This window comes from Cornus florida, unplaced genomic scaffold (assembly GCF_030987335.1).
Source record: "Cornus florida cultivar Cherokee Brave unplaced genomic scaffold, ASM3098733v1 CherokeeBrave_3.0.0_Hap2_Chr01, whole genome shotgun sequence".
Taxonomy (NCBI): domain Eukaryota; kingdom Viridiplantae; phylum Streptophyta; class Magnoliopsida; order Cornales; family Cornaceae; genus Cornus; species Cornus florida.
In genome coordinates this window covers 11509298-11522862 of record NW_026775571.1, presented here as the reverse complement: position 1 = coordinate 11522862, position 13565 = coordinate 11509298, and positions in this window count along the sequence as shown.

The window sequence follows — 13565 nt, the reverse complement described above, 5'->3', positions numbered from 1 at the left end:
GAAGAGAGAGAAAGAAAGGAGCTTGGACCGGTGTAAGCGATTTTACCCGACTACGCGCAACCGGCGGATTTATTTTAAATCCAAAAAGGCAAGTTATTATCTACTTTTCCCCTTTGAATTAATAAATTAATTGCTTAGTTTATTTTTATGCATAGAGACCAGGTTAGGAAGTTAATAAATTATTAATTTTAGTTTATTAAATTAATGAAATTTTAATTATATAGGACGGTATATATTTATTTAATATCCTATGAAATTAATAATGGCTGAAAATAATTAAATAAGGCTTTAGGGATTTTTCTAGAATTTTCTAGATTTTTCCAGGGCTTTTCTGCAATTTCCGGCGACCTTCCGGCGAGTTTTCCGGTTGCCGGCAATGGGGGAGATGACCGGAGTGATCCGGTGTGATGCGGCGCACCATAGGAGGGTATGCGCGCGCATCTGGGCCATTAAAAGGAGCGATTGATCCGGTGCACCGCGGTCCATGTTACCGCGGTACACCTGGATCTGTGAGCGTTGGATGGAGGGAAGATAGGGTGAGATGATCCAGTGTGACGCGAGTACGGAGTCCGGATGCAGCCAACCAACCAGGAAGTGACACGTCTGCAGGAAGCCATGGTGCGCGCGTGGGAGTGCGTGCGCGTGCGTGGCTGATGCCAGACGCGCATGGAGGCGCGTGGGAGAGTGGGGAAGGTTGGGCTGCGCGTGGGGGAGCTTAGGGCGGCGCGTGGGGGCGCGTGAGGGGCCCTGTCAGCTGCTGGAACTTACTAGAATACCCCTAGGGCCTGTTTTGTAAATTCCAGAACCTTAAACTTGGAGTTTTAGGGCCTGTGTTGGTAGTTACGGGTTTAACGGGCCACGAAATTATTATTTTATTACCCGTTAATTATTCTTATGGCCGATTAATCTTTTCTAAGCATTTATTGGCTCGTTTACCGTACGGATATGAATGTGATTTATTTAACGACATTGTTAAATATAAATAGTGTTATTATTTTATTCAATAGTATCAAACATTACTGTTAAATTAAATAATGCCATGGTTTTAGTCATATAAATTATCCATGATATCTTATGGGATGTTTATACTGTTAAATGATATATAAACCATGATTATTATGCTGTGTGCATTTCGGGAAATAAATGGACTGTTTAATAATGTCACATTTATATTATATGGATGTGTTGCCATATAGAACCATGTGAGCTGGCTAATAAGTTTAGACTCATTTATACCTTATGCATTCGTTGCTATAGACAGATGTGTGGCTGTCGGGGTATGTGGTTTAATATTATTGGCATGTGTTGCCTAATTGATATACTCAGTATATTTATTCATATTATTGGCATATGTTGCCTAATTGACATACTCAGTATATTTAGTATTATTATTGGCATGTATTGCCTAATTGTTATGCTCAGTAACTCATTAGTACATTGAGATGCGTTACTACTGTGTAGTCTTTATAGTCTGTGTTGTCAGTACCGTGCACCATGTATAATAGCTGATTTCTCGGGTAGGGAAAGGCGACACTTAACCACCTAGTGTGAGTCTAAGTGATCACCGTCTATTCTGGTTGAGGTCATATTATACCTTGGATAGTTCCCTTAGGATGTATGCAAATATAGTACTCGTCCGATTCATAATGATTAATTTATTTGACTCTCTGATTTGGGTCATAGTAGAGAGGACTTGCTCGTGGGGTTGACCCACCATTGTTGTTATTTCAGGATACGGTCAGTACCTGTTCCAATGTTGAGGTTAGCAATGAGGGACCACCATCCGAACTCATCTACTCTTACGATCCAGTTCAGGGTAGAAGTTTTATGTATTACTTCAGTTTTAGTTTTTATTTACTTTTGACGTTGAACTCTCAGGTTTATATTTAGGGATCCTTGACATAGGATTTCCAAGTTGTAATGGAGTACTGTATTAAATAAAGGATGGATGGATGTTGTATTATTTAGTGTTCCTTTCCTGTCTAAATTCTTTTATTATCATCATTTTGTATTCCATGCTTGTATATTGCCAATTGTTTTTGATATCCCTCGTTTTTCGTGTATAAGCCTGATCAACTTATGCGTGGAAAATGTTGGGGGTGTCACAGTTGGTATCAGAGCCAGGTTCGAGTGTCTTAGGGATCTGTGATTATTATACTTCCGCGTTGTGTATCCTGATAATTAGAGCCTAAGTATTAGGGTTCTTTGTATTCTTTTAGTCGGTCCATTATAATGTACTGACGTTAGATTTTTCTAAATTCAAAAGAAGGATGTCTCGGCGTGGGACAAGGAATGCGAACCAGCATCGCAGTATTTCCCCAACTCAAAATGAGAATCAGGAATTTTCCCCTCAAGTTGCTGATATTATTGCACGAGCTGTAGCAGCAGGAGTAGCATCTGCTCTACGAAACCAGCAACCTCCTCCGATAGTACCTGTTCCTGAACCAGTGGCACAGCCAATGTCATGGGATAAAATTCGTCACTCATTCATCCGGGGAAATCCACCAACATTTGCAGGGTCCACAGATGTCATGTTAGCATATCAGTGGAAACATGAGAGCGAGCGTCATCTTCGGATGGTAATCTGTACCGAAGTGCAGAAACATATGCTAGCTACGTTTATGCTGATAGGCAATGCATTGCAGTGGTGGGAGTCTATTACTACTATCGAAGAGAGAACCAGATTGACTTATGCTAAATTTCAGACTCACTTTGATGACAAGTATTTTCCTATGTCAGTAAGATCAGCGATGAAGACTGAATTTCTGGATCTGCAATAGGAGGATATGACTGTGGCTGAGTATGAACAGAAGTTCATTAATTTGTCATTATTTGCACAAGAGGAGGTCAATACGGAAGAAAAAAAAGAGAGACCGCTTTGTGAAGGGGTTGATATGGCCGATTAAAATGGTGATCATAGGTAGTCCTGCATATACTACTTACATCCAGGTGGTTAATGCCGCTTTACAACACTGCCAGATGAGGAGTGATTACCGAAAATCCAAGGGAGATAAGCGGGCTAACCGAGACTACCAAACAGTGGAGAAAGGAAGTAGTAGTGGTACCAAGTCCAATGATCGGGGCAGATTTCAAGGACATCAACCTTGGAAGAAAAACAAAGGAAACCCAGATGTGCAGAGGGAAGGAGTCCCTAATCAGGGTAGACAAGGTGGGGTACCTCAGACCGGACAAGAACAGTTTTCGGGAAGTCAACAGAGGAGGCAGGCAGGTCCTTTTACAAGACGTTGTTATCACTGTAGAGAGATTGGGCATCCGGCCAAGATGTGTCCCAAAGCTAAGCAAGGACAGTATGGGCAGCCGAGACCTAACCAGCAATTACCTCTACCGGCCCCACCGATGCCACGTGGGCAAGTTCAGAATTTTTTGGCACTTCCAGCACCACCATTTCCTCCGGGACAACCTCCACAGCAGTTGCATCATGGCAGAGTTTATAACTTCATGCCACATAATGCGCAGGCTCCTCAGGCTATTGAGGGTATGTTTTCTATACATGGTAGAACTGCTCGTATATTGTTTGACACTGGTGCATCACATTCTTTTGTGTCTAGATCTTTTGTTATCTTATCTGGTATGACGACTCAGTTATGTGACCAACCTCTCAATATTTATACACCATTGGGAGTTGGCGCAATTTTACGAGAGTGTAGCGGTGATATCCTTATAGATATGGGCCGGCTTCGATTTCTTGCAAATTTGTTAGTGTTAGATATGCATTCGTATGATGTTATACTTGGGATGGACTGGTTATCTCAGTACCATGCTCAGGTTAACTGTTACGAAAAGTCTATTGTATTTGCTATACCAGGACAGGAGATGTATCTTCTTGTTGTACCACAACCTGATAGAGGGCCTAGCATTTATTTATTCGTTCTTGAGGAGGACTCACAGGAAGCGACTGCGGTATCTCTTGACAGTATCCCGGTAGTACAGGAATTCCAGGATATATCCCAGGAAATTCCAGGCTTGCCACCGAGTCGAGAGATAGACTTCGTCATTGATTTAGCTCCAGGCACTACGCCTATTGCTAAGGCGCCGTACAGAATGGCACCAGTGGAGATGCGAGAGTTGAAAGATCAAATTCAACAACTGCTCAGCCAAGGATTTATTCGCAGGAGTACTTCACCATGGGGCGCACCAGTACTGTTTGTCAAGAAGAAGGATGGATCTCTTCGTCTTTGTATTGATTACAGAGAACTGAACAAGGTCACTATTCGCAACAAGTACCCGTTGCCCAGAATTGATGACCTGTTTGATCAGTTGAAGGGAGCTACTTACTTCTCAAAGATCGATTTGAGGTCTGGTTATCATCAGCTACGAGTCAGAGAACAAGATGTTCCAAAGACAGCATTTCTCACAAGGTACAGATCTTATGAGTTTCGTGTTATGCCTTTCGGTTTAACGAACGCTCCAGCTGTCTTTATGGACTTGATGAACAGAGTATTCAGAGAATACTTAGATCAGTTTGTCATTGTTTTCATCGATGATATACTGGTTTACTCTAAGTCGGAGAGGGACCATGCCAGACATTTACGCACCGTCATGCAGACACTTCGAGAACATCAGTTGTTTGCGAAGTTTGAGAAGTGTGAATTTTGGCAAAAAGAGGTCAAATTTCTGGGTCATGTAGTGTCAGAAGAAGGGTTAGCAGTAGATCCAGCCAAGGTTGCGGCAGTTATGGAGTGGGGACAGCCTACCTCACCGACAGAGATTCGCAGTTTTCTGGGATTAGCGGGGTATTACCACAGGTTCATTCAGGGGTTTTCCAAAATTGCGGGTCCACTTACTCATCTGACTTAGAAGAATGTAACATTTGTATGGGATGATTCTTGTCAGACTGCTTTTGCTGAATTAAAGAGTAAGTTAACTTCTGCACCTGTCTTAGCCACACCTCAGAGTGGAATCGAGTATTTAGTATTTACCGACGCTTCTCTGAAGGGTTTGGGTTGTGTGTTGATGCAAGAAGAGCGACCAATTTCTTATGGGTCTAGGAAGCTTAAGCCTCATGAGCTTAATTACCTGACTCACGATCTAGAGCTCGCAGCAGTGGTTTTTGCCTTGCGTATTTGGAGGCATTATCTTTTGGGGGAGACTTTTCGATTGTTTAGCGATCATAAGAGTCTACAGTATTTGTTCACACAGAGGGAACTGAATATGAGACAGCGCAGATGGTTGGAGTTCGTGAAAGACTATCACTTCTCTATTCAGTATCATCTAGGGAAAGCAAATGTTGTAGCAGACGTACTCAGCCGCCGACCCTATGTCAGCCTTTCAGCTTTGTTTGCAACAGAGTGGGATGCTTTGAAGACTATTGATGAGTTAGCAGACGCTTTTATGGCATGTGTGGTAGTAACTCCTTCTATCATTCATCAGGTTATTCAAGCGCAACTCTCAGATCAACAGTGTATTGATCGGGTTTCGGAGTTAGCCTCCGGTGATGTTCCCTTTTATTCTATAGGGACTGATGGAGGATTGAGGTACAAGGGACGTTTAATTGTGCCTTCAGCTGACAATTTGAGAAATGTTGTGATGAGAGAGACACACACTTCTCAGTTCTCTGTACATCCAGGGGGAGACAAGATGTATCAGGACATGAAACGCCAGTTTTGGTGGGCCGGCATGAAAAGAGATATAGCTATCTTTGTCTCTAAATGTAGCACCTGTCAGATGATTAAGATTGATCATCAGAGACCGCCAGGATCGTTACAGCCACTTCCTATACCAGAGTGGAAATGGGAGAGTATTTCTATGGACTTTATAGAGGGATTACCTACTTCACATCATAATCACAACTCTATTTGGGTTATTATTGATAGATTGACCAAGTCCGCTCATTTTCTGCCTGTTCGTTCAAACTTTACGTCAGAACAGTATGCTAAGCTTTATATTGCAGAAATGGTGAAACTTCATGGCGTACCATTGTCCATCATATCAGATAGAGATCCGAATTTTGTATCAGGATTTTGGAGGAGCTTTCAGCAGGCTTTGGGTACAGAACTTTATCTTAGCACTGCTTATCATCCTCAAACAGATGGACAGACTGAGCGAGTTAATCAGATTTTAGAAGACATGTTGCGAGCATGTGTTCTTGATTTTAAGGGCAATTGGGAGGAATATTTGCCACTATCAGAGTTTGCTTATAACAATAGTTATCAGAAAACTATTGGTATGGCACCATTTGAGGCTTTGTACGATAGACCGTGTAGGTCTCCTGTCTATTGGCTTGGAGTTGGTGAGAACAGCTTTTTGGGTCCTGAATTTATTAAGGACACGTCAGAAAAGATCGCTATCATTAGGGATCGAATGCGTACAACTCAAAGCAGATAGAAAAGTTATGTTGACCGTCGAACTCGTGTTTTGGAGTTTAAGGTTGGTGATCAGGTTTTGCTTAAGGTTTCTCCCATGAAGGGCGTAATGCGGTTTGGGTTAAAGGGTAAGTTATCGCCTCGGTTTGTGGGTCCTTTTATGATTACAGATCGGATTGGGGCAGTAGCTTATCGTTTGGCTCTACCAGATAATCTTCATAGGGTACATAATGTTTTTCATGTATCCATGCTGCGAAAATTTCTACGGGAAAAAGATCGATATCAACACATTGATGTGGGTGAGATTGAGTTGCAACCCAATGCAACCTATTTGGAACAACCTTACTGTATTCTCGATCGTAGGAATCAGATACTGCGCACGAAGACTATTCCCTTAGTACGTGTACAGTGGAGTCATCATAGTGCTACAGAGTCTACTTGGGAACGGGAAGATATTATCCGTGCCGAGTATCCAGAGCTCTTTAATACAGGTATGTAGTGAATTTCGGGGACGAAATTCCTTTATTAGGGGGGGAGAATGTAATACACCGTATTTTATTAAAGAGTTTAGTTTATTTAAATTCATTTATGTGTGGATTTCTTTACCTATTATTGTGCATACTACATTATTATATTAAGTTCATTTAATGGTGCATGTAAATTAATTGTGTATGTTAAAATAGTAAATTTATTCATTTAATTGTGCATGTATTATTATTAATCATTTTTATTTGTTGGTTATGTTTATATTAAGCATTATTAGTTAATTAAAGTATTATATTTGTGTTATAAAGTATTATGATGATATAATGTATTCTTATGTTATAATAATAATAATTATAATAGTTTATTAATAATAATATAATAATAATGATTATAAAAGTTTATTAATAATAATATAATAATAATTATAATAATAATAATAATAGTATTAAATCATAAGTCATGATCAAATTAGAGATTAGGATAGGATTTCATTAATGTTTATGGGTAAGACTTGAAGCCATATAGTTGGGATTGTGGTTAGTTAAATGCAAAATTAGATATTTGTAATATTTATATTATATAAATTGTATATAAATTAGCTAGCCTACCTTAGAAGGAATGGAAGGGAGTTAGAAAAAGTTATAATTTTTAGTGAGCCATTGTAAAAGTGTGGAAAGGAAGAGAGAGAAAGAAAGGAGCTTGGACCGGTGTAGGCGATTTTACCCGACTACGCGCAACCGGCGGATTTATTTTAAATCCAAAAAGGCAAGTTATTATCTACTTTTCTCCTTTGAATTAATAAATTAATTGCTTAGTTTATTTTTATGCATAGAGATAGGTTAGGAAGTTAATAAATTATTAATTTTAGTTTATTAAATTAATAAAATTTTAATTATATAGGACGGTATATATTTATTTAATATCCTATGAAATTAATAATGGCTGAAAATAATTAAATAAGGCTTTAGGGATTTTTCTAGAATTTTTTAGATTTTTCCGGGGCTTTTCTGCAATTTCCGGCGACCTTCCGGCGAGTTTTCCGGTCGCCGGCAATGGGGGAGATGACCGGAGTGATCCGGTGTGATGCGGCGCACCATAGGAGGGTATGCGCGCGTATCTGGGCCATTAACAGGAGCGATTGATCCGGTGCACCGCGGTCCATGTTACCGCGGTACACTCGGATCTGTGAGCGTTGGATGGAGGGAAGATAGGGTGAGATGATCCGGTGTGACGCGAGTACGGAGTCCGGATGCAGCCAACCAACCAGGAAGTGACACGTCTACAGGAAGCCATGGTGTGCGCGTGGGAGCGCGTGCGCGCGCGTGGCTGATGCCAGACGCGCGTGGAGGCGCGTGGGAGAGTGGGGAAGGTTGGGCTGCGCGTGGGGGAGCTTAGGGCGGCGCGTGGGGGCGCGTGAGGGGCCCTGTCAGCTGCTAGAACTTACCAGAATACCCCTAGGGCCTGTTTTGTAAATTCCAGAACCTTAAACTTGGAGTTTTAGGGCCTGTGTTGGTAGTTACGGGTTTAACGGGCTACGAAATTATTATTTTATTACCCGTTAATTATTCTTATGGCCGATTAATCTTTTCTAAGCATTTATTGGCTCGTTTACCGTACGGATATGAATGTGATTTATTTAACGACATTGTTAAATATAAATAGTGTTATTATTTTATTCAATAGTATCAAACATTACTGTTAAATTAAATAATGCCATGGTTTTAGTCATATAAATTATCCATGATATCTTATGGGATGTTTATACTGTTAAATGATATATAAACCATGATTATTATGCTGTGTGCATTTCGGGAAATAAATGGACTGTTTAATTATGTCACATTTATATTATATGGATGTGTTGCCATATAGAACCATGTGAGCTGGCTAATAAGTTTAGACTCATTTATACCTTATGCATTCGTTGCTATAGACAGATGTGTGGCTGTCGGGGTATGTGGGTTAATATTATTGGCATGTGTTGCCTAATTGATATACTCAGTATATTTATTCATATTATTGACATATGTTGCCTAATTGACATACTCAGTATATTTAGTATTATTATTGGCATGTATTGCCTAATTGTTATGCTCAGTAACTCATTAGTACATTGAGATGCGTTACTACTGTGTAGTCTTTATAGTCTGTGTTGTCAGTACCGTGCACCATGTATAATAGCTGATTTCCCGGGTAGGGAAAGGCGACACTTAACCACCTAGTGTGAGTCTAAGTGATCACCGTCTATTCTGGTTGAGGTCATGTTATACCTTGGATAGTTCCCTTAGGATGTATGCAAATATAGTACTCATCCGATTCATAATGATTAATTTATTTGATTCTCTGATTTGGGTCATAGTAGAGAGGACTTGCTCGTGGGGTTGACCCACCATTGTTGTTATTTCAGGATACGGTCAGTACCCGTTCCAAGGTTGAGGTTAGCAGTGAGGGACCACCATCCGAACTCATCTACTCTTACGATCCAGTTCAGGGTAGAAGTTTTATGTATTCCTTCAGTTTCAGTTTTTATTTACTTTTGACGTTGAACTCTCAGGTTTATATTTAGGGATCCTTGACATAGGATTTCCAAGTTGTAATGGAGTACTGTATTAAATAAAGGATGGATGGATGTTGTATTATTTAGTGTTCCTTTCCTGTCTAAATTCTTTTATTATCATCATTTTGTATTCCATGCTTGTATATTGCCAATTGTTTTTGATATCCCTCGTTTTTCGTGTATAAGCCTGATCAACTTATGCGTGAAAAATGTTGGGGGTGTCACACTATGGGTGCATGCAAAGCCGGAATCAAATCTGAGCACAAAAAGTGAGGTTATGCAAAGAAAAACAATAAACGAGAAAAAGACAAAATCTGAATAGTATTATAAAAGTGAAAATATGAAAATGACTCAGTCCTCAAAGGAAGTTGTCAATCCAAAGGAAAGAGTATCGGAAACCATTCCTGAGCACTCAAGTTGACACTAAGTCACAAAAAACCGAACTCAGAAAGGAAAGATCAACGGAAAGAAAAAAAATATATATATATATATATGTATATATATCCGTGAAAATCTAAGAAAAGAAAAAGAAGGAAAATGACCGGGTCATTACACCATTATGCTTAAGGCCCCAAATCCTCAATACAGCAAAACTAACATCTCTAACGTCTCAAAATACTCCTATAAACAACATCAATCAAGAATCCAAAGCCTGACAAGTAAATCAATACCTCCAAAAATCAAAACAAACCTCACTATAGGACATTTCATCGAAAGTCCCACATATCTCCCTGAAATAGATCAACTACAAGACCAATCACCGTGATCAAACACCGGATCCATATCCCTATCATGAATAACTAAATCCTCGAAAAACAAGTCTACCACATGGCACACACATCAAAATCCTGACAACCCAGGTCACAAAACAAATCTCGCAAAACTGTGCTTGGCAACACCAAGCTAAATCAAAATTCCTCAATTTCCATCCATAAACAACCACTAGAACTACGATTCCTCAAAACTATGCCTAGTCATAACTAGGATGAGAAAACTCCACAAACAAACCATATGCAACAGCGATCCTCCAAAACTTCTCCTAAAAGTCAACCACATCCAGGACTCCAAAACTAAAATAAGTCTCCAAAAGACATTCTCAAAAGAGCATCGAGCTCACCTCACGAATCTAACAAATCCTCAATGATATGGACACAAGTCCCTGTAAAATGATCTCACACCAATCAACTCACATTGAGCACCATAACTCCGTCAACAACCATAACAAAAACTCCTCAAGGGAAGACACAAAAGAAATGGAACCACCAGTCCTAAAAAGGACAACAACCCGACTCCGTCTCTAGAATAAAAGACAACAAGGTCAAAGACTTCGCCCCCTACGTGGGAGTAAGTCGACCAAAATTCATCAAATCCTTACCAATGACTCAAGACAACAATGGTGATCCTCACAAACCAACCAACTCCAAAAATGTGCACAAGGCGACTGAGAGAAGAGACTCACTACTTGTGAAGTCCCTAACACGAACCAAGAAAAAGAGGAGAAATCATATTCTCCCACAAGTGTCAACATGACAAACACGAACAGGGAACAAAAAGGGAAAATTAAACATGGAAGTGATGCACGTAACAAGAAATGCAACTACCAAATAAGTACATCTACTCATATAGATAAAAATCAGGGATACATGTAGCACGTCTCCACGTAAGCACAAAATCATATCACTAAAATATAGTAACAACATGGTATCTCTAAGCATATAAATAAGGCATGTTAATACCACACAACTATAAAGCAAATGTGGACACACCTCCACCTATTCATGCATTGCAATATCATAAATCACATTACTAACATGGTAGTAAACGAAACTGCAGAAAATAAAATGACGCAACAATAAACCCTATGGACATCGTGTCCTAGAGTGTCTAGGTAAAAGGAAAGACCAGTCCTAGCCATAAACTGACTCCAAAAACTGATGCGACAACAACTTGTGTCAAAACAATCATGAGCCCTTACCATGATGGTAAAACTCTAACAATCCATCTCCAAATCTAAAGGTGACACTACGAGCGACACTAACAATGCAATGATCTCTCTCTACCCAAAACATCAACCAATCGACTTGATCCCAAAAGCGTCATCACGCAAGGAAAACCCAAACGAAATGGCTACTCTAGCCATACAATCGGACAACTGAATTAATCTCAAGAATCGTCCTTAAAACGACTATCAATCACTGACCAAAAGGACTATGCCTATCAAAACAAAACCAACATTGACTCCATCCGAAATGCACTTGTAGCTAGCCAGTACGGTAGCATGATAGTGCCATGTACCCGCCTACAAATATACCCGCCCACGAAAATTGCAGTCTTAGAGGAATCATCTTGAACAACCAAGGATCCTAAGAGGTCCATAACCTCATTATGGCCCAAAACCAACAAATCCAGCACTACGACAGCGCCTAATGACTCACTTCACAAGAGCCTAAACAAAAGGTGTCTCTTTACCTACCTCAAAACCAATGCTAGATCGACAACAACCTATACTACCACGAAACTGTAACTACAATCACCATTAACCTCAACTCGTGCCTTAATGACTAATCCCGTGTCATTCCAAATATGCAACACAGTTATGCATATACAAATCTAATCTAGCATAGATCATATGTCATACTCTTTACATTAGAATAAAATCATGCTAAACAAATAACATGCCACATATAGTACATAAACATGTTATCAGACCAAAACATGTTATCAAGAAGCATATAAACACACAGAGCATAGCAACACAAGCATGATACGCACCCAAAGCCCGTCGTCCATAGGTTTTCAAACCTAGGAGCTCTGATACCACTTGTGACGGCCCAAGTTTAGCAACCCGATGCATCAGTGATAATCCGAAAGATGACCCGATAATGGATCCAAAATGCGGAAGCGAAAGAAGTAAAATGGCCTCAAGAGATGTACGTCATCCCTAAGGCACCAAAATGACTCCCCATAAAGCCACGAAACTCAAACGAGTCAAGTACTGAAGCAAGGATTTCAAACCCAATAAGAAATGAACTAAAGGTAAAATGGTCATTTTGAACTACAATGGGTGCCACTATGCACATCATTAGAAGGACAATGCAAAATAAATGAAGTTAGACTCAAGAATCACCTGATTCAGAGTCCGGACGAAAAAGATACGAAGATAGAACAAAGTGGCATCCTCCGTTTAAGAGATACCACGACCCTATTACACGAAAACTGTGATAACTCTTATGTGTGGTTTCTGCCATTGGAAAGCTAACTTCAAGTTCTTGAATTTAGACTCAAGAATGACCTGATTTGGATTAAAAATGAGTGAGATATGACCCTCTGAAGTTGGTGCAACAAAGCTATCCAAGAAAAATTGAAAAGGGAAGGCTATAGGGAGGATCAGCCGACCGACGACAAGGATCAGCCAGCCGAAACTCAATCATCAGCCAGCTAATGGCAAGGATCAGCTGGCTGAAATAACCTTTTTCATTAGCAAAGCTATCGGAATTGATCTTAAGCATGTGTTAGTCGGATGATATCAGCTATCAGCCGACCGATGCACCTTATGACAGTAAAAATGCTACTGTCAATTGTCTGGAAGGTGCTCAATCCAGCTCTAAAGCTACACATGCATCCCATATGCCCTAAGACAAGTTTGAAAACATTTCCTAGCCTCATTCAAGCCTACATAACATGCTAAATCAAAAGGAAACTTGAAACTTACACCAATGCATGAATTTTTCATAAAAATCTATAAATCACCCCATGAAAGTTCTAAAACTAAAATTTAAGAGTTTTTGTGAGATGTGGACATGCACACAAATGTAAAAAGACAATTAAGATGCGCCCCAATGGCCCATGGCCTTAAAATAACCCCAATGCAAAATATGACCTCTCAACCCTCAATTTTTCATAAAATAGCCTTAAAATGCAATCAATGAAACCAAAATGAAAAAACCTAAAACAAAATGGTGTTTGGCTCTTGGCCACACCTCATACATGATTAATGAGACCCTGTGAAAGAATAAGAATGGAATTCCCACATCCAATGCAAACATAGTAAAGCAATGACATAACATTTTTCATTATTTCCATAGTAAATATTGAAAGTGAAATACATAAATACAATTTAGATGTCATTAGCCTATAGCCTCATCTCATATATGTCAAATACAATGTAAAGAGTGTACTTGTGTACACATTACATACTT